This window comes from Spermophilus citellus (genome assembly GCF_964194105.1).
Source record: "Spermophilus citellus genome assembly, chromosome: 18".
Lineage (NCBI taxonomy): Eukaryota > Metazoa > Chordata > Mammalia > Rodentia > Sciuridae > Spermophilus > Spermophilus citellus.
Window position 1 is genome coordinate 39,697,297 of NC_138200.1, and position 22,622 is coordinate 39,719,918.

The window sequence follows — 22,622 nt, forward strand, 5'->3', positions numbered from 1 at the left end:
CCACGTTGGACTTCCCAGCCACCAGAACCAAGAGCCAAATAAACTCTATTTTGTTTGTAAGTTACCCAGCCTGTGGTCTTCTGTTGTAGCAGCAGAAAGTGAACTAAGACCTTTATCAGATTAAAGGTGAGTGGGAGGCTGAGGCAGGAGGATCCCAAGGGCAAGGGCACCCAGGGCAACTTAGTCAGACCCTGTTGCAAAATGAAAAATAAACAAGGAGCTGGGGATGTAGCCCAGTGGTAGGGCGCCCCTGAGTTCAATCCACTGACAGGAATGAAGGTAAATAGGCACACACTTGTGCCAAATCGAAGAGACTTGCCATCAATGATTGGTAAGTCTTTCAAGCATGCTATTGAATGGTAAAAGGCAAAATGGTAATTCTCCTCACCTATCTCATGAAGGACCCCTTTTTTAAAAAAATATTTTTTTAGTTATCAATAGACCTTTATTTTACTTAGTTATATGTGGTGATCAAGAATCGAACCCACGGCTGGAGATGTGGCTCAAGCGGTAGCGCGCTCGCCTGGCATGCGTGCGGCCTGGGTTCCATCCTCAGCACCACATACAAACAAAGATGTTGTGTCTGCTGAAAACTAAAAAAAATAAATAAATATTAAAATTCTCTCTCTCTCTCTCTTTAAAAAAAAAAAGAATCGAACCCAGTGCCTCCCACATGCTAGGCAAGCACTGTGTCACTGAGTTACCACTACCCCAACCCTCATGGAGGACTTTTTATTCCATTTCAGGTAAATTCTATGAATTTGATCTCACTGAGTTTCATAACAGCCCAAAGAGACAGACAGGAGTACAAGTATTATTATTATTATTATTATTATTATTATTATTATTAGGTTCTAGGGATTGAACTTTGAACTCAGGGGCACTCAACCACTGAGCCACATCCCCAGCCCTATTTTGTATTTTATTTAGAGACAGGAACTTGGTGAGTTTCTTATTGCCTCCCAGTTGCTGAGGCTGGCTTTGAACTCTCCATACTCCTGTCTCAGCCTCCTAAGCCACTGGGATTACAGACACCCGACACAAGTATTATCTTTCCACTTTACAGATGAGGAAATCAAAGCACAGAGCTGTCACAAAGTGGGGTAGTCTACTTTGTACACAGTCCCACAGAGCTCTAACTAACTGGTTCAGAATTCCCTGGCAGATCTGCTGGGACTGGAGTCAGGGATATACAGGGTAAGGGTTGATCAAGGCCTGACTTGGGGTTTGGTTCAGCCGCCGGGGCTTGTTCCTGAGTAAACAGTCTGGACTCACAGTTGGGCATGTCAAGGACCCATTGTTGATGCCCTGGCAGGTGGCAAGGGAAAGAACTGGTACATAGGCAGGACACTGTCACCTCAGGAACACTCTCTCATGACTGAGTCCCTTTACACCAAGCAGCTGGGTCCAAGACTTGGTTTTCCTTGTCCCAGAAAAAAATGCCAATGAAAACAAACAAACAAACAAAAGGGTGGGGGGAGGTAGGGCTGGCTTCTCCCAAGGCCACTCTGTCCTGGAGCCAAGAACCTCCTTCTCCAGAATGTAGAGGGGCGCAGAATCCCTGGTCAGGTCCAGGTGGTTTTCCCAGAGCTCACAATCTCTAAGGAGTCTTTTCCAAAAAAACAATAGCCCTCTTCCATATCTAGGTTGGGAACACATTGAGGAAGAAGACAAAGCAGTGGCAGAGAGCCAAAGTACCACCTCAATTCCCACCAAAGCCAGCACGGAGGATGTAGCATATTGTGAGAACAAAATTCGTTTCCCAATTGAGCCTGGGAGAAGGATGGAGCTGAAAAGATCATTCCAGAGAGCCTTCCCCAGCTCTCCAACCAGACGGGTCTTTCCATGGAGTTAAAAAAAAAAAAACAAAAACCACGTTTAGGGAAAATCCCTGCTTATGGAAACCAGAAGCAGGAAAAAAAAAAAAAAAGCAACCGTAAGAAATTATTATTTTTTGTTTGTTTTAAAGAGAGAGTGAGAGAGGAGAGAGAGAGAGAGGAGAGAGAGAATTTTTAATATTTATTTTTTAGTTCTCGGCGGACACAACATCTTTGTTGGTATGTGGTGCTGAGGATTGAACCCGGGCCGCACGCATGCCAGGCGAGCGCGCTACCGCTTGAGCCACATCCCCAGCCCCGTAACAAATTATTAATCTCTCTGCCCATCAGTCCCTTCTTCATTAAAATGGGGACAATAACAGTACCTCCCCCCAAGGAGGTAGTGAGGACTGGATGGGATCATGGGCACACTGGCTGGCCCTGGCAGGCATCGGGGCTCAGGAAGGACTGGCTGTTTTTGTGTACTGTCCAGGTTCATGACAGGTGGCCTTGCTTTTCTCCTGGGCATGACGCCCAGGGCCTCAGAGCCCTGCTGTGCTTGTGTATGGCTCTTTCTCTCCAGCTGTAAAAATTCACGAGAATGTGGGTGTGCGGTGGCCTTCCAGTTTCTTGGCTGCTTCCCAGGCTGTGTTCTCCCACTTGGGGGGTGCCGGGGGATGGCAGACATCCTTTTCACCGTGGTGGGTGCCACCCCACCCCAACCCCCCATGCCCTGTTCCAGCAGAGCCTGGCTCAAAGTTCAAAGCCTAGATGGCTTTGTTGAGTAATTCGGTGACACTGCCCGCCCGCCTGCCATGTAGGGTAAGTCTCACTCCCACACACCCATTTGCTGAGCATCTGTTGCCCTCTGTTTTGTGGTGTGGAGGCTGGGAACAGGCAGACCGCCCCAACTGACCGCGGGGTGGCTGTGCTTCCTTCCTTCCCCCCTGCTGCCCTGGGGCTCTGGGTCTCGCTCAGGGCCTCACTGTAGGTTTCAGATCCGCTCCCAGGCCGGTTGGCGCTGACTACATCTGGATTCACACCAACCTCTTCCTCCTGGGGGTTCAGAGTGTTCTTGGAAGATAGCCTGGGAAGGGAAAGGCCTTTCCCTAGCACTCCGCATCCAATGATTGGCTGACAGCAGAGGACTGGGCTGCCAAGGCCTCTGGTGTCAGACAGACCCGAGTTCAAATCCCTGGGTGACCTTGGGCAAGCTGCTCCCTCCACTTCAGTTTCCTCATCTGTAAAAAATGTGTCAGTAACAGGATCGGCCTCCTGGGACAATGGTGAGGATTCAGAGAGATAATAAACAGGCCCTCTCACCCCTCCATCTGGCCAGTGGGAAGTGCTGGGGAAATAGAAGCCCTTGGCCATCAGCTGGGGATCACCTGCCTTCCCCAGGGTGTGCTCACGGAGGTGAGATTGGACACCATCTCTTTTTTCCCATCCCCTCCCAAATTAGACCTGTATCATAGTTGTTCCGACAGGACCAGACTGATTTGGTTCCACAGTGCAGGCTCCTTTTGGGCCAGGAAGGACTCTTTCTCATTTGTCTCAGACCTCCCTGGCCTATGCTAGTGTGGTGCTGGCACTTCCCAAGTGCTAAATGTTTGGGAAAAGGAGCAGGAGAGTGCCTGGCAGGCAGCATCTGTTCCAAGGCTGTTTCTGAACCCTGGGCAGTTATTTCTGCCCCCCTCTGTCTCCCTCCCTCCCTCCCTCCCTCTTTCCCTTCCTTCCTTCTGACCTTCCTGTTTCAGGCCTTCCTTTCTTTTTCCTCAATGGAAAGAGCTTCCTTCTTTCCTTTCCTTATAATATCCTAGCTGCTAGAGCATCCCTTGAGAGCCCTTCACCCAGCCGAGAGAGCTGCAATTCCTCTTTCAAATTGAGTCTGTCCCCTGACTCATTCATTAAAATGCATAGGGCATGTGACCAAACTGCATAATGATTCTCTCATGAGGAAGGCTTGGAGGAAGGGAGATGCTGCCAACTGCAAAGGCAAATATTTCCCCCCAGCTGTGGATCAGGCTCATTGGCTGTCATGCCCTGGGAAGGCTGGGGGCTGCTGTTCATCTCCAGTAAATCAGCCAAGCCCTGGAGAGCTGCAGCCTGGCTGGCGCAGGCTGGAGTCTTGGAAGCTGTGTTGCTTTGGAGAGAGTCCGATCCATGACCTTTTCTCAACCTTCCTCCACTCCCACTTCATTTCGTTTTTCATTTATTTCAATATATTTTTAACCACACAAGTAATAAATGGATGCCTTCTTTTTGTTGCTATTGTTTTGGTGCTGTGGGGAATGCATTGTTATAAAAAATTCACACATACATGAAAACGCCCTTTGAGAACTCCTCAATGCTACTAACCCCTTTTCATATAGCTTTTACCTTCCAGGATCTTTGGGCTGCTCAGGGACAACCACCCTAGAAGGTGACTTGGGAAATTAAACACCCATTTGCCTTCCTGAGGTCCTAGGCCAGTTCTTGGCAAAACAGTGAAGGTTCATCTTGGAGGCCTTCTTAGCTCCCTTCCTCTCAACCCCTATGTCAGCATGTGTAAGCCCCAAAGTCCCCGTCCACGCACCTCCATGAGTCGCATTCCTGCAACAGAGCCCTAGATTGCTGGGTGTGATGATGCAGGCATATAATCCCAGAGGTTCTAGAGGCTGAGGCAGGAGGGTTGCAAATTCAAGGCCAGCCTCAGCAATTTAGTGAGGCCCTAAACAAGGTAGGGAGACCCTGTCTTTAAATAAATAAATAAATAAAGGACTGGGGCTGTGGCTCAGTGGTTAAGTACCCCTGGGTAAAATCCCTGCTACAAAAAAAGAAAGAAAGAAAAAAGCCCTACTGCCTACTGTTGCCAAGCACAATGGCACAAGCCGATAATCCCAGCAACTGAGGAGTCGGAGGCAGGATGTCAAGTTCAAGTCCAGTCTGGGAAACTTTGTCTCAAAGGTAGAGCTGGATGTGGTAAAGTGCCTCTGGGTTCTAACTCCAGTCCCAGAGATTGTGGGGGGAGCCCTACTATCCAAACAGGTAAACTAGGTTACCCCCAGCTTAGAAATTTAGGTTGACTCTTTTCCAGAGGCATCTTGCTTTAATATTGGGGTCATGATGAATTAGGAAGGTAACAAAATCTGGTGACTCTTGTGGTCACCTCTTAGGCACCAGGACGACTTGTGTTCACTTTCAGGTGTTGAGCCTTTCTGAAGACACTGATTCATACCCCTTGGTAATAACCTATGTTGTTATCTGTGTGGCTTTGGGAAAATCATTAATTTCTCTGACATTAAATCATTTGCAGGATGGGAATAACTGTAGTACCTCCATCATTGGGTTGTTCTGAAGTTTAAATATGTAAAGCCCTCAAAGCACAATTCTTGGCACATAGTCAAGTTGCAATTAATGTTAATAATCATGATCGGGGCTGGGGATGTGGCTCAAGCGGTAGCGCGCTCGCCTGGCATGCGTGCGGCCCAGGTTCGATCCTCAGCACCACATACAAAAAAAAGATGTTGTGTCCGCCGAAAACTAAAAAAATAAATAAATATTAAAATTCTCTCTCTCTCTGTCTTAAAAATAATTATGATGATGGGGGGCTGGAGTTGTGGCTCAGTGGTAAAATGCTTGCCTAGCATGTGTGAGGCACTGGGTTCGATCCTCAGCATGACATAAAAATAAATAAAATAAAGGTATTGTGTTCATCTACAACTAAAAAAAATATTAAAAAATAATTATGATGATGATCATCATTATACTTATTCTAATTTGTAATAATCCAGTTTACTCATTTAATAACTATTTATCAAGCACCCACTATGTGCCAGACACTATCCTTTGTCCTGGGAATAAAGCAATAAAGAAGTCAGACAAGGGCTTCAAAAGACTTATAGTCTAGTAGAAATGCAGTGCACCTTTCTTTTTCCTTTTCCAGTGTTGGGGATTGATCTACAGGGTACTCTACCACTGAGCCACATCCCCAGCCCTTATTTATTTATTTATTTATGAATGATACTGGGGATTTAACCCATGGGGACTTTACTACTGAGCCATATCCTCAGCCCTTTTTATTTTTTATTTTGAAACAGGGTCTCACTAAGTTGCTTAGGGCCTCACTAAGTTGCTGAGGCTGGCTTTGAACTCTGGATCCTCCTGCCTCAGCCTCCAGAGTCACTGGGATTACAGGAGCACACTCAGCCTACAGCATTCTTTTTGATAAGCATTTTGTTCCTCATTGTATCACGAGGTCTCATTAATGCCTTTTAGTCAGGTAAAGGCCGTATGATTGTTCCCATTATATAGAAAGAAAGATGAGGTTTCAGTAATTAAGCTAATGGAGACAGCTAGAAACCGACCAGTTTTTGCTGGGCACGGTGGTACACACCTGTAATCCTAGCAACTGGAGAGGTTGAGACAGGAGGATGGCAGGTGAACAAATCCCTGAGCAACTTAGCAAGATCCGGTTTCAAAATAAAAAATACAAAGGACTGGGAATGTAACTCAATGGTAGAATGCTCCTGGGATCAGTCCCCAGTGCCCAACACCCCCCACCCAAAAGAAAAGAAAAGAATGAACCAGGTATGACAAGATGTAGGTCTTTGAGACTTTAATTCTGGTTCTCTTTTGTGACAGGCACTGATGATTTGGGGAGGGCGACTGTGTGGGAGTACGTAAGCAGCTCTCAGAGCTTGGGAACCCTGACCTAGCAGAGAAGGCAGAGACTCTCTGGTATGCCTGAGAGTCCACTTCACTGGGTCCACACAGTTTGTCAATCACCTGAGTCCAACAATATGTTCCTCTACCTGGTGTCAACTTTGGGGGCTTGGAGGGGACTTCATCTTTAGGAAAAAGTGCTTGCTCTTGCCCGTGGCTCATAGGCAGTACGATGACAGCAGGCAGCTCAGCTGTCTGAGAGCACTTCCCTTTGTGTCCCCATGAAGCGGGAGAGAAGATGGATAGGACTGTAGGCTCAGGGACTGAACTGCATGGTCCTGGGTGTCTCCATCTGCAGGGAGGTTCACTACCCACACCTAGGCAACTGGGTGGGGCAGGGCTGGTCCTGTCTGAGAACACAACATACAGGAACTGGAAGTCTGTCCCTGGGGAAGTGGCAGGCAAAGACCTGGCAAGACCATGTGGGAGAGGTCACTCAGGGCCAGGTATCAGACAGAGATACCAGTGTCCTGAACAATCTGACCGGCTGGGGGAGGGAAGGCACGTTTCCTGACCCCATGGCAATGACAACTGTCTTTACCCCCAGACCTCAGGTGACAATTCTTTTTTTATTGTTATTCTTGTTGTGGAAATGGGGTCTCACTATGTTGCCCAGGCTGGTCTTGAACTTGTGTGCTCTAGTGATCCTCCTGGCTTAGCCTCCCAAGGAGTTGAGATTACAGGTATGTGCCATCACACCTAGCTCTCTAGGTGACAATCAAGTGACAATTCTGAACCTGCACAGCAGCATATGACTGAGGCAAGATTGATCCTACCTCTAGAATCAACCTTGCCTAATCCTCATGGAAGCACACTCTGGCCCTTTTTAGGTCACTTTACCACCCTCTCACAACATGCTTCCTGGATTTCCTACTGATCCTGAGAATAGTCTTTTTTTTTTAATTGAATCCAAGGGCACAGGGTCATTCGTAGTTTTTGACTCATGACATTCTTTCATCTTCAGTTGGACCTACAACAACCTGCATCTGGTTATTTGTTATTTATCTATAGGTTTATTTGTGTGCTTATAATATGGGGTGAATGTCCTGCAGATTTTTTCCTGTGTTCCTCCTTTTCCATCCCTTTGCCTACCCTATCTCATCCTGAATCTTGAGTTGACCATTCCTTTGCTTTTATTTCATTACATTTTTCTAAAATACATGTTGTTTACATTTACTATTTTCCTTTGCTTTATTTCAACTTCTGGAGTGTACTTTTTTCTCATAATATTATGTTGCTAAAATTCATCCATACTAGCCAGGCGCAGTGGAGCATGCCTGTAATCCCAGCAACTAGAAGGCTGAGGCAGGAGGATCAAAGCCAGCTTCAGCAAAAGCAAGGTGCTAAGCAACTCAGTGAGACCCTGTCTCTAAATAAAATGGGGACGTGGTTCAGTGGCCAAGTGCCCCTGAGTTCAATCCCTGGTAACCCCCCAAATAAAATTCATCCATACTGTGTAGTATACAGTTTTGGTCCATTTGCTTTCACTACAATATTATAGTTCTCTCTATTGTCTTTGATATATATTTCTTCTGTCAATGGATTTCTGGGTTGTTATCAGCTTTCCACTTCTTTGGATATGCTGAGCTGAATATTCTTGTATACATCTCCTGGAAGGAAAACAATGTGAATTTAACAATTTGCCACCCCAACAACAATGAACCTGTAAAGGTCCTATTGATTCCTATCCTCTCCAACACTTGCTATTATCAGAATTCTTAATTTTTTCTAACTGGAAGGGTACTAAGTGGTATTTCATTGTGTCTCTGTATTTATTGACTTTCCAGATATGCTTTACAATGGTCAGTGATTCAATGGGAATTCCCTGTCAGGGGACCATGAAGATTTAAGGAAGCACAGTTGTTTCAAAGTCTCTTCCAGCTGCAACCATGTCACTTTCTTATTCAACCCTGGTTCCCTAGTACCTAACACAGTGCCTGGTAGCTCATCATATCATCATCAAAACCAACAATTCTATAGTAATTATAGATAACATTTATTGAGGGCTTACTAAGTGCCAGGTGCAATGTTAAATAACACCTTTACTTTTATTATCTTATTTAATCATTCTGGAAAACCTATAAGGTAGGTGCCATATTACATCCATTTTGTAGCCAGGGAACTGAAGGTAAGTATATTTCCCAGAATCACAAAAGTGGTAAATAATGGAGCCAGGATCTGAACTGTGGCATCTTAACTAGCATGTAATAAGTGCCCTGTAATAGGGTCAAATGCCATGAAACTTTTCCTTTTTTGTGTGTGGTCTGGGAATTGCACCCAGGGCCTCCTCTTCTTCTACTACTGAGCTACATCCCCAGTCAGACACTTTTATTTTTTAATCTCCTTTCAGACATGTTTAAAACAGACTCACCTTTTGGTTACAAACAAAGCTTAAAGGATTTTTTTTTTTTTTTTTGATAGAACCTGGGAGAGAGTTTTACCACTGAGCTGTATCTACAGTTCTTTTAAATTAATTAATTAATCCCCCCCCCCAGTCCTCTTTATTTTGCAAGACAGGGTCTTGCAAAGTTGTTGAGGCTGACCTTGAATTTGTGATCCTCCTGTCTCAGCTTCCCAAGTTACTGGGATTACAGGTATATGCCATTGTGCCTATCTAAAGGATGTTTTATGATCTTGTTCTAGTTAAATGAAACTCATTCCTGGGCCTTTAATCCCAACTACTCAGGAGGATTTCAAGTTCAGGGTCAGCCAGGGCAACTTTGCAAGATCCTGTTTTAAAATGAAATAAAAAGGCCTGGGGATGTGGCTCAATACTTGCCTAGCATATGGGAGACACTGGGTTCTATCCCCAGTACTACAAAAAAAAGGTAACTCATTTATAATGAATGAATGGAGGGAATGAACAAGTGATTCCTAAATTGGAGCCAAATACTTTTTCACTTTTGTTTTTTGTGGTGAGAATTGAATCCAGGGGTGCTTAAGTACTGAGCCACATCCTTGGCCCTTTTTATATTTTATTTTGAGAAAGGGTCTCGCTAAGTTGCTTTGGGCCTCGATAAATTGTGACGAGGAGGTTGGCCTTGAACTTGTGAGCCTCCTTCATCAGCTTCTAGAGTGGCTGAAAAAGGCCACCACATCCAGCTTTTTCAGGCTTTAGACATTTCTGTAGCTGGTGGAAAAATCAGGGAAGCCAGAGATTGTGTCTATATTGCCTAAAGGATACAACAGTCCTGATGGGAAGATTCGAAACAATGCTTTTGTTGCCTTTTCCTTTATCATAAACCAACAATGAGCAGCCTGCCTCAAGTATTGACTCTGGCGATGAAGCAGGAGGCAATCAAAACAGAACAAAACAAAACAAAAAATCTGGCAGCTTGAGTTTAGTGCATTTTTTCTAGCAATCTACATTGGTGTGTAGACCCAGTGCACCCCATCACATATGCACAACATCTGATATTCCTGTAACAGGTCCTCAACCCCTGACTTTTCTTCTTATTTCCAAACTGGAGTGCACTAGATAAATGCAGAAATCAGGAACCATCCCTCCCAGTCAAGCTTCCTTGGCTCAGTTCTCAGAGCCAGGCCAAACGAGTAATTATAGCTTCTCTCTGTGGTGTACAGGGCAGGAGGCTGATTTAATAAAGGAAGCCTGCTGTCTGTCTCTAGCCTGGCTCTGACTCATGGAACTAGGGAGTCCCAGAAGCACTACCCACAGAGGGTGGTGAGCAGCTGGGGGGTGGGAGGTGAGGGTGGCTGGCTAGCAAGGCCTGGGCTGAGAGAGAGCCCAGAGAATGAGGAAACTCCCTGCTTGGCCAGGAGGAACCTGCAGTTGGAGCCAGAGGAAGTGAGGCTCAGACGGAGCAGCTGCCGGTCCAGCTACAGCCGCAACTGCCTCACCCTTGAAAGAAGGCTCCTTGCAGTGTGGACCACGTAAAATGAAATGGGTTAGTAATTTTCATATTCAACATTAACTGGGGGAAACAATGGCATGTGCGTCTATTAGGGATGGCTGCCTTTGTGGGATCGACCCGTGGCTTTGGTTTCTTGCAGGGGTCCTGGAGTCTGGAGGGATGTGCAGTCTGTTCATTTTGGTTTCTCACTTTGGCAGGGAGGCGGCTAATTAGGTGTTCACAGCCGCAGAGACGGTTTGAGCTGGGAGTGGTTTCAGCTACACGGAGGGTGACCTCCCCGCTCTGGAGCGCACTGGGATGCCACCTCAGATAGGTCACCAGAGGTCATCTTATCCTTCCTTCTGTCTCCAGTAGCTTCTTCCTCCTCCCCTATCAGCCAGACCGCGGCAACTTGACCTTCCCCTCCTCCCCCACCCTCCTCGGGGGCCCTTCCAGCCAGGAGATTCCGGCTCCACCCCTCCCCTCCCCTTCCTTTCCCGCTGAGTCACACACCTCCCGGTCAGGTGATCCTCGCCTGAGCCCTTCCCAGAGCACCTTGACCTATATTCCGAACTCTCCCAGGCAGCCGATTCTAATTGTCCTGAGACAGGGCCCGCCGGGCCAGCGGGCAGGGCGCCCTGGCAGCGCAGGCTGCAGACAGGCGCCCCAGGCAGCGGGAGGGGGGCACCCACTCCAAGAACCAGCGACCCGAGAGGGCTGGAAATGGAAAGTTATGAGGCTGTGGGCGGGCGGGCGATGGCGGAGGAGGAGGGGGTGGCTTGTTGAGTCAGCTGCGAGAGCTGACAGCCACTGGGAGCCGCGTGCTTCCTCCCCTCCTTGGCAGGGCTCTGCCAGCTGCAGGCCAGGCCCTGACTGCGCAGACTACAGGGGGCGAAGTGGTGAAGGACACATGCCACTGTGGCTGGGTGATATTGCTGCCCACGGGAAGGGGAGAGGTGAGAAACTATGCAAATAATGGCATAAACCCAGATGACTCATCTGGAGAATCAGCCTAAGAAAACTGCCCTGCTCCAATACCCCCCACCCCCAAGGAACAAGTTCCCATCCCCAAATTACCCACAAAATGGCCTCTACTTATCTTGTGTATGGGTTCTTTGTGCAGCCGCTGCCTGGGCCGTCTTTGTGTCCTCTGAATGTGAGGATAATGTGGGTGCTGTGGAAAAGGAATTAAAAGTGTTCAGAGTCAGACTTCAAGCTTCATCTTTGGGTATGAAGCCTGTAAGAGGCAATGCAGCTGAAGATCACGGTCCCTTTTGAATTCTAAAGGGTCATTCTTCGAAACCTCCCTTTACCAGCTAGTATAGCTCTGTGACTGCAAAGTCATGATAGGCTTTATCATGTCTCCTATCTCTAATATGGGGCTTTTGATAAAACCCACCTCCCATTATATCAGACTGCATTAAGCCAGATGATGTGCATAAAATATATTAATTGTACATAATGATGCATAACTATATAATATTGTCTTGTCTAGATGGCTAACCCCCCAAACCACTCCCCACACCCAATTTAAGAAGATCATTTTATTTGTTGAATGTGTGCATCATAGTAGAGCCTGTCTCTTGGTGTGTTGACCAGGGTACATAGAAAACGGTAGCCTCTGGCTATGGTATGATCTACCCTGTCTAACAAGCAGCCCCACATAGTTTATTTACATACCACCCACAGGTTAGTCTTACATTGTTTTGGTCCTTCATATCAAGAAAAGCTGTGTGTTGGTCAGAGTTTGGATAAAAAATCTGCAGATTGGAGTAAAAAGTGATTTTTAGATTTGTTCCATTCTCTTTGCTGCTCTGGGGGATAATTCCAGGGTCTCATGCATGTGAGGCAAGTCCTTTACCACTGAGTCACACCCTCAGCCTAAGCACAATTTTCAAATCAAGATATAAATTTAGGAAGTCGCTGCCTAGTGCAGAGTGGATGCTAGAAGGTAGATGGAAGTTATATGGATGGAAAGGAAGAAGGAAGGAAATTAGACAATCAGAGGTTTACGAGGAAACTAATTATGCTTAAATTTCAGGGCCTTTCAGGTGCATGCATCCCTTCCAAGGTCTTGTACCTCATTTTAAATCAATTATGCATTCTTTTCCTAAAGAGAGTCCCCAGTGTTGTATATCCTTCAAGCTCCACCAAGACACCCAGCTTTGTTCTCATTTAAGATTCACAAGCACAAATGAAAATGCAGGTGGCATAGGGGATGTGACATTTTCATGTAGTCTCCACCATGAATTGCAAATCTGAAATTTGCACAGAAATCCACATATAGGCCAGCAAGCACAACATCATAAGGAAGTGTCCTTATGTTGGGCATGGTAGCGAATACCTGTAATCCCAGGGACTCAGGAGGCTGAGGCAGGAAGATTGCAAGTTCAAGGCAAACCTCAGCAATTTAGCTAGAAGCCCTATTTCAAAAAAATTAACAAAAATAAAACAGGGGCAGGGGGCGCAGAGCTGGGCACCGTGGCACACACCTGTAATCCCAGGGCCACGGGAGGCTGAGACAGGAGGATCGAAAGTTCAAAGCGAGACTGCAATTCAGTGAAACCCTGTCTCTTTTTTTTTTTTTAAGAGAGAGTGAGAGAGGAGAGAGAGAATTTTTAATATTTATTTATTTTTTTAGTTCTTGGCGGACACAACATCTTTGTTGGTATGTGGTGCTGAGGATCGAACCCGGGCCGCACGCATGCCAGGCAGCGCGCTACCGCTTGAGCCACATCCCCAGCCCCAAAAACCCTGTCTCTTAAAAAAAAAAAAAAAAAAAAAAAAAAAAAAGTATGAAATAGGCTGGGGATGTGAATCAGTGGGTGAGCGCCACTGAGTTTAATCCCCAGCACCCCCCGACACCCCCAAAAAAAAGCCAGCTTCAGCAACTCAGTGAGGCTCTAAGCAATTCAACAAGATCCTGTCTCTAAATAAAATAGTAATGGGCTGGGGATGTGGCTCAAGCAGTAGCGTGTTCGCCTGGCATGCATGCGGCCCGGGTTCGATCCTCAGCACCACATACAAACAAAGATGTTGTGTTTGCCGAGAACTAAAAAATAAATACTAAAAAATTAAAATAAAATAAAATAAATAAAATAGTAAAAAGAAAAAAGAAAAAAAAAAGAGAGCTGGGGACGTGGCTCAGTGGTTAAGAGCCCCTGGTTTCAATCCCTGGTACCAAACACAAAACAAAATATAGTGGAGGGGGTCTGGGGATATAGCTGGTAGAGCCCATCTGGATGCAATCCCCAATCTATCTATCTATCTCTCTCTCTCTCTCTCTCTCTCACACACACACACACACACACACACACACACACACACACACCATGGGATGGGATGGGATGTGGAAGAAGGTCAGGAATGTGTGGAATTATTGGGCCAATTCCAACAGACTTTCAGAATCCACTTTGATACTTTTAGGGCTCTTAAATTTCCAGAAGTTTTGAATCTGGATGATAACTGGTTTGCAATGGTCAGAGTATCGGAGAAATAGTGGTTTATAATCTGGAACAGTCACTAATCCTGGTCTTTACTAGTGCCTTCTTGCTTACTAGTTGTGTGCCTAAATTGGTGGAGTCACCTTTGGGCCTAAATTTCTCTGCATTCAGGATAAGTGGTTTTGGAACCTCTTAAGCTTCATAAGGGCAGGGATTAAAACTGCCTTGTTCAGCGGGGTACAGTGGCAACATTGGCCTGTCATCTCAGTATTTCAAAGCTGGGCAGGAGGATCACAAGTTCAAGGCCAGCCTCAGCTAAACCCTGCTTAGCTAATCCCTAAGCAATTTAGCCAGACCCTGTCTCAAAATAAAAAATAAAGGGCTGGGGATGTGTTTCAGTGGTTAAATGTCCCTAGTTTCAATCCCTGGTACCAAAACAAAGAACAAAAAAACCTGCCTTGTTCACCACCTTATTCCCATTGTTGAGTACAGTGTCTAATAATTAGTAGGCAACATTTTGCATTGTGCTTGTGGATGTGGAAATTGAAGCACAGAGTTATTTGCACACATTCCCTGTCACTCAGCTATTAAGTGGCAGAACAGTGATTCAAACCTAGTCTACCTCCAGAGTCCCTTGTCTTGACACTCTACACCCTCTATAAATGTATATTTTTAAAGAATAGGCCTTATTTTATCTGCTGTGTGTGATGAATGAATGAATCAATGAAGTGCCCTGTGGTTGACAGCATGCTTGATTCAAGGTACACCAAAGAGGAATTCATGCTTGTGATTTTTTTACATAGCCAGCACTTTACATAGATTATTTCACCGAACTCCTAATTCCCACAGCTATCTTATTAAGCAGGTAGCATTAACCTCATTTTGCAGTGAGGAAACTAAGGCTCACAGAGGCTAGGGGACTTGCCTTGGTTACCCAGAAGATGGGGGAGTGGTCTGATCTGTCTGATCCTAAAGAACACATTTGCTCATTTACTGGAAAACTTCACAATTATCAAAAGGTATTTTGTGTTGTGTATAGTAGCCTACCATTGGTCTCTAGTGTCTTATAGTTTTAACAATGCTTTTTTATCCTTATTATGTTTTGGTTATCGAAGGAGAGGCAGCTAGTGTGATCCTACTTTACAGAGGAGGTTAATTTGGGCTCAAAACAATTGTCATGCTGTGACAATCTTAGAGGTAGTCAGGACTGAAGCACAAATCTGTGGACTTGATACTCTGCATCCATCCCTTCTCACTAGCCTGCCCCTGAGTTAAAAACTGCCTCCTTGCACTTTATACTTGCTGACCCTGAACAGAGGAAATACTTGTTTGTTGTGAGTCCTCAAGAGGCCCGTCTTCTTCCCAAGGGTCAGCCAAGCGAATTTTTACAAAATGTAAATTTCCTTCCTCTTGCCCACCACCCCTATCTTAGTGCTGGGGATGGAACTCCAGGGCAAAATCTAAGCTTTGACTGCATTTATGCCTTTCCTAAATATGTGGAGGAGAAGAGTAAACCTTGACATTTCCCTCCACATACTTAACTAATATAAGAAGTTGACCCTTTTCAGTTACAGAGTGTGGGGTCTGGTTGAAGGTCTTGTCAGAAACTATGTTGCTAATTCTGCAACCCCATTTCATAATGGCAACAAGGAAGGAATGTCCTCTCTGCCCTTGGCTGTCAGGACCAGATAAGTATACCTCTGAAGCAAATAAATTACCTTGGGCCCTTCTCCTTCTCCATAGTCCCCAACCTGGAAGCACCTAACCTATCACCAGAGAGCAGAGATTTGTTTTCTTTTTCTTTTCTTTCCTCCCCCTCCCCTTTAATCCTGTGTTGAAAAAAATTCAAATCTACAGAAATGGTGCAAGAAAATTAAAATGAGCTCCTTTCTCTATACCTCCTAGAATAAGAAAGGACTTCATTGATTTTTAAAAATCTCATTCAATGTAATTTTTCTCCTATTTATTGATTTGTTTATTTATTCCTCAGCACTGGGGATTGAATCCAGAGATGCTCCACCACTGAGCTACATCCTGAGCCCTTTTTATTTTGAGACAACAGTGTCTCATTAAGTTTCCTGGGCTGTCCTTGAACTTGTGGTTCTCCTGCTTTAGCCTCCAGAGTAACTAGGATTACAGGCATATGCCACCCTGCCGTGCATAATTTTTCTCTTTTTTACTTATTTGAATAGGAATTCTATTTGTTTGATTCAAAATTCAAAGGGCACCACAGCGTGCACCTGTAATTCCATCTACTCAGATGGCTGAAGCAGGAGGATTGCAAGGTTGAGGCCAGTCTCAGCAACTTAGTGAGGTCCTAAGCAACTAAGCGAGAACCTGTTGCAAAATAAAATAAAATAAATAAATAAATAAATAAAAGGATTGGGGGATTGTAGCTCAGTGTTTCAATCCCTAGCATCACAAAAACAAAACAGAAAAAGGGAATATACAACCACGAGTCTCCTCAAGTCTGTCCCCCATTACACGGTGCCCCTTTCTAGAAGTAACTAATAATTTCATTTTTTAATTTTTAATGTATTTTTTAGTAGATGATGGACCTTTATTTTATTTATTTATATGTGGTGCTGAGAATGAAACCCAGTGCCTCACACATGCTGGGCAAAGTGCTCTACCACTGAGCCACAACCCCAGCCCCTAATTTCAGTTTTCCTATACTCTTCCAGAGATATTTCATAATGTATATAAGAAAATGGTTGTATTATATATTCTTGCCTTGCCTTTTCCTCCATGGTTTCCCACAACCTGATTTTTTTCATTTGTAATCATTCTAATTCATTTCATAAAGAGTGTTTTGTTTTGGTACCAGAGATTGAACTCAGGGGCGCTTAACCACTGAGCCACATTCCCAGCCCTTTTTCATATTTCATTTTGAGGCAGAGTCTTGCTAAGTTGCTTAAGGCCTAGCTAAATTGCCTAGGATAGCTTTGAATTCAATCCTCCTGCCTCAGCCTCCTGAACCTCTGGGATTACAGGAATGAGTGTTCTCATTTATTTACTTTAATGATTATAAAATTGTATTCTGTTGTATGAGGATTCCATCATTTGGTTAACCAGTTCTTTAATCTAGTCACTTAAGTTGTTTCTGAACTTTGGCCAATACTAACCATATTGTAATGAATAACCTTGTGTGAATGTTATTCTATAGGATAGTTTGCAACCTTTAAAAAAAAAACACATTTATTTATTTATTTATTTTTGTGTGGTGCTGAGGATCAAACCCAGTGCCTTACATGTGCGTGCTAAGCAAGTGCTCTACCACTGAGCCACAACCTCAGCCCCAGTTTTCAATTTTTAATAGAGGCTGGGATTGAAGACTATATCCATGAGGGCTGGGAGGTGTAGTTCAGAGGTAGAATGCCTGCTTAGCATGCATGAGACTCTGGGTTTGAGCCCCAGCACTTCCTCCCCCCCCCAAAAAAAAAAAAAGGAAAGAAAATGACTATGTCCAGGAACTTCCCTAAGTTTAAGTACTTCAAAGAAGGGGCATTACTTGAAGTCTGGGTGCTACTCTCCTTTGATCTGGGGGTTGGAAACCTAATTTTACATGTTCTCTGGTCTTAAGTTTTCACTGGTGAAATCTCTATCTCCATACAAGTGCGATTGAAGCTTTTCTGAATAGGTTATTTTCTTGTGCAGAAATGGTGTATTTCCTACTGTTTGCCCACGTCTCATCTCTGCTCAGCATGTTAGCCACTTAGTGCAATAGGAATGGCACGTGTGTCATCTCCATTAGTCCAGACAGGTCTGGGATCCTTCAGTTATTTGTGTTCTGATCACAGCATCAAGCCAATACATTTGAACCAGAAGTTCAGCCTTTATGATACTTGTATTTGGGAAATGAACCAGAGTTTCCCAAGTGTGCTGCTTGGGGAACTCAAGCATCATAAAAAGACATAAGCAACAATAAAAAAATAATGATAAATAGCTATTTCCCAAAGGACAGCTGGGAAGCAAAACCATGGAGTAAGGTAGTAGCCAGGAAGGTCCTCTGCTTCTTCAAGTTAGGTCTTATTCCATGCATTTACCAGCACACATTTCATTGGGGGTGGGTGGGGATGAGTGGGGTAGAGGGTGGGAATCTTTGTTAGCTCAGAGAAAAGGAAGAAAGCCTCATAATCTAGTTAATGATGCAACTGCCACAAACACACACAAACCACACTATATTCATGGTGCTGTTATATAGTGTAGGTTTTTATCTTTTTTGGGCAGTGCTGGGAATGTAGTGCAGCATTTTGGAGGGAAAATAAAAAGGTTATCCCATTTAGCATCCTGCTTTCTAGAAGGCTACCCTATATCTATTCTAGAGTCCTATCTATCTATCTATCTATCTATCTATCCATCCATCCATCCATCTGTTTTTTTTTTTTTTTTTTTAATTAGTACTGGGGATTGAATGCAAGTGTGCTTAACCACTGAGCCATATCCCCAGCCCTTTTGTATTTTTTTATTTTGAGACAGGGTCTCCCTAAATTGCTCAGGGTCTAAGTTGCTGAGGCTGGCCTTCAACTTGTGATCCTCCTGCCTCAGCCTCCTGAGCCACTGGTGTTATAGGCATGTGCTACCACACCTGGCTATTTTAGAGTTTTAAAAAGAAAGAAGAAGGGCTGGGGTTGTGGCTCCATGGAAAAGCGCTCATCTAGTCTAGCACACGTGAGGCACTGGGTTCCACCCTCAGCACCACATAAAATTAAATAAATAAAATAAAGATACTGTGTCCATCTACAACTAATAAAAATATTTTTTTTTAAAAAATAAGGAAGCACTGGCAATGAAGCTTGGTGGTAGAGCACTTGCCTAACAAGTGTGAGGACCTGGGTTCAATCCTCAGTATCGCAGCAAATAAACAAAAAGAAGGAAGAAAAAGGTACCTTTGAGAAGGTAGAAATTTTCAGGGAGTTTACCAAAGGTCTGCCTCATTTATTTAGCTATTAGGTTGTTTTGGAGAAACTAGTAATGGCTGAATAGTCTTGGAGGAGTAGGAAAAATGCCGGAGAAGTCACAGGGTTCTCGTATTGCACAAACTCACAGTGTAGCCTGGGGTCTCATCCTTGAAAACATTTAGGAAATTCCTAAATATGTGTATTCATGCAAAAGATATGTACACAAAGTAAAGACAGCATCAAAACTTCTGAGCGCCTGTCCAGCTTCAAAATAAGTAGTCACTGTCACCATCTAGAAGTTCTGCTTTGTGTGTGACTGTTAACAATTGAAATAATTGCCACCTTGTTACCTGGGTGGGAGCCTGACAAGTTCATTTATTTTACAAACCTTTACTGAGTACCTACTGTGGGCTAGATACCGTCATAGCACTAAGAATGTTGTGGTGAGCTGGGCGTGGTAGTGCACGCCTGTAATCCCAGCTGCTTGGGAGGCTAAGAAAAGAGGATTGCAAGGTTGAGGCCAGCTTTGGTAATTTAGGGAGATCCAGTCTCAAAGTAAAAAAAATAAATAAATAAAAAGGACTGGGGAGGTAGCTCAATGGTTAAGCACCCCTAGATTCAGTTCCTAGTATAGGGGGGCAGGTGTAGTGATGAACAATATAAATCTTTATCCCATGGAGCTTATCTGCCAGATGAGGAAGAGAAGTGTTAAACAAAAACATAAAACATAAGACATAGAATATTCTGGTGCTAAGTAATAAGGAGGAAAACAAAGCAGTAAATACAATAAGGAATGTGAGGGCCACAGTTTTTTTGTTTTTGTGGCGCTGGGGATTGAACCCAGGGCCTTGTGCATAGAAGGCAAGCACTCTACCAACTGAGCTATATCCCCAGCCCCCAGTTTTAATGTATAGTGATTGGGGAAGCCTCCTATCATTATAATTTGGGAGTAAGTACTTTGTATCTCCAATTTTTTTTATCAGCTGATCATGATCCCCCAAATTCTATTAGCAATATACATTTTTAGGTTAAAATGCTAAAATATTGTTGGGGTTTTGGCTTAGTGGTACTTACCTCACATGAGGGAAGTTCTGGGTTGGATCCCCAATATCATGGGACAGAGGGAGGAGTTACTCCTGTCCATCATGGTGCCACACACCTGTAATCCCTGCTACACGGAAGGCTGAGGCAGAAGGACCACAGGGATGTAGCTCAGTGGGGGAGCACCCATGGGTTCAATCCTCAGTTCTGGGGGGCAGAGAGGATTACACCTATTGCTCATGCTGTGCCCACATTGCCCAGTCCTGAGGATGTTCCCAGGACTCTCAGCCGGTTTTTTCTAATCCTTGTGATGAGTGAGCTGGTACTGGGATGCAGGACACAGGCTGCTGGCTGGTTTGAATGATACATCTCCTGAGGGCTGAAGAGTTTTTGGAGTTCCCCTGCAGACAGTGATATAAATGGGGGCAAACAGGCAAACAATTCTGGGACTTGAGTTCTCTAGCCTATGGTTCATATAACAGACCTTGGAAAAAAATACTTTGGGAAATCCTGAAAGTTTCCTTCTTATTCAATGCAAGAAAGCTGCATTACTTACGATGGCATTTGCCTCATTTTTGAAATTAGATTTTACTTTCTATCTGTATTCTACATTTACCTTTGTTCCAACAAGTTCAGTTCTTCAAAATATTTCTGTAACCATAACCATTTCAGACCATGGTCCCAAACTCAAATGTATACAGGGAGCAGGCAGGAATGGATACAAGCAAGTGAAAGGCACTAGGGACTGGTGGGGACTGTGACCAACTGAAGAGAACATCCTTCCATTCTGCTTCTGGGTTGGTTATCAACTTGAGTGTGAGAGTTCATGTTGCTAGAAGTCCTAAGAGGTTGGAAATCCACATTTTTTTAGGCAAAATATTCTGCTTTTAAATGTTGGCAACTAATTCAAGATAGTTAAAGACATTGTGCGCATTAAATACGTCATCTCTCACAAAAACAGATAATTTTGTTGCAGTGTGGAACATGATGGGAACCATATTCAAAAATACAAACCAATAGGTTATTTTGAAGAAACCAGCAACATTTGGGTCATCCCAACATTTGGTCAGAGTGGAAGAGAATGTGCACTTCCGGTGAATCCCTCAGGCCCCTCCCTCGAGCATTAATTTCCTCTTCTGCAGAAAGAGGGGGCTGGACCTAAAGGTTTTCAAAATGTGCCCCTGTAAGCCCAGGAAGTCTTCAGAGATGCCTGCAAGGGCTGGGGAAGGGTGGGGGATCCTAGGGCTTACAGAAGGACAGCTCAGCCTTTGTTCTGTTTTCTCTTTGGGGCTTCTGCTTTTTGGTTTTTACATCTTGGACTTGTGCCAAGAGTTTAAAAATAAATTCTTTTTGAAGAAAGAATTTCCTTGCCTTCAAAAAAGTTTGAAAATCTTTGGATTAGTTGTTCAGCTGTAGTGTAAGGTGTTATTAGCTTTTCTCCATTTGCCTAATGCTGCTTGTCTGCTTACAATTGCCACAAGTAGTCCAACCCCAGACGTAAGTCAAGTGAACAAATATTATAGGAAGGGCTGGGGGTGCAGCTGGTGGTAGAGAATATGCTTTGGAGGCTCAAGGCTCTGGGTTCCAGCCCTGGTACCAGACACACATGCACAAAATTACAGGGAAATTCTGATACATTACCTAGTGCAATACCTTATTTTGGATGATTTTTTTTTTTCTCTTTGTTTTGGCTAACAGATGTGTTCTTCTTTCTGGTATTATGTTGCTTATAAACAATGCAGTCATGTTTGCTACTAAAAAAACTTCCTAGCCAAGGTGGTGGTGCCTGTCTATAGTCCTGTCTAACTTAGAGGCTGAGGCAGGAGGAACACTTGAATCCAAGAGTTCAAAGCCAGACTAAACACCCTGTTTCTTATATATATTAAAAAAGACAAGAAAAAAATTTCCCGGTTCACATGATGTAATAAAACATTAACGTTGCACGGTAGCCTGCAACTTCTAGGTACTTTGCCACTTGAATGAATCTGGAGATCCCTCAACTAACTAGCTGTAAAAAGAAAACAAAAAAAAATTAGCTATGATTTATTGATAAATCAATGCATGACAACTTCATGTATACAAGATTCAGGTTATTTACTGTGCAAAAGGATTTTTTGCCTCTATCTTTCTAATACACAAGGAAACAAAGGCTAAGTCAGGTTGCAAACTTACCTTGACCACACAAGATGCCAACCCATACCTGTCCCAGCATATTCCAGCTAGTTGCTTCCAGCTGTGAGAAGTCAGGCAGCAGGAGATCTCGATCTCTCGTTTTAAGCTGTCCCAGGATCACCTGTCAGACTGCTTTCAATTTCTGCTTCCCAGCTCCTCTTATCTACTGAAAATGCCTTGAGTGGAACTCATATCTGTTCAAGTTTGTTGCCCTAATCTTGACTGATAAGAGAGTGTCTGAATTTAAACAGTCCTTTCCGTGGCTTGGATTTCTTCGTTGGAAATGAAAGAACTTTAGAGGTAGAAAATGGAGGTAGAAATAGACTTTGGGGAATGATTAAATGGAGTTTTTTTCTTTGGTACTAGGGATTAAAAACTGTGGTGCTCTACCACTGAGCTATGTCCTCCAGTCCTATTTTTTTGTCGTTTATATTTTGAAACAGGGTCTTGTTAAGTTGCCCAGACTGGTCTTGAACTTGCAGTCCACCTGCCTCAGACTCCAGAGTAGCTGGGTTTGTAGGCATGTGACATAGCACCCAGCGGGAATGAATGAATGGATTTTTAAATGATCCTGCACTTGGCTGAGCTGTGTTTCTCCTGCTGTAAAGGAAATTGCTTTCCCTGTATGTTGATCTTGTCTACTCTTCTAGTCTAACTGGTTCAGTTTCCCTACTGGTGGGTACATGCTGAGAG

The 22,622-nt window shown here is 44.2% G+C and overlaps 1 protein-coding gene across 1 annotated transcript in view; it reads left to right on the forward strand.

Moving 5' to 3' along the window:
- Positions 1–10,217: 10,217 nt before the first annotated feature.
- CHD9 (chromodomain helicase DNA binding protein 9) overlaps positions 10,218–22,622 on the forward strand; it is a 219,037-nt gene continuing 206,632 nt past the window's right edge. The window contains exon 1 of the mRNA XM_081274950.1: positions 10,218–10,426. The gene's annotated coding sequence lies outside the window, so the exon portion shown is untranslated. The remainder of the gene's footprint in view (positions 10,427–22,622) is intronic.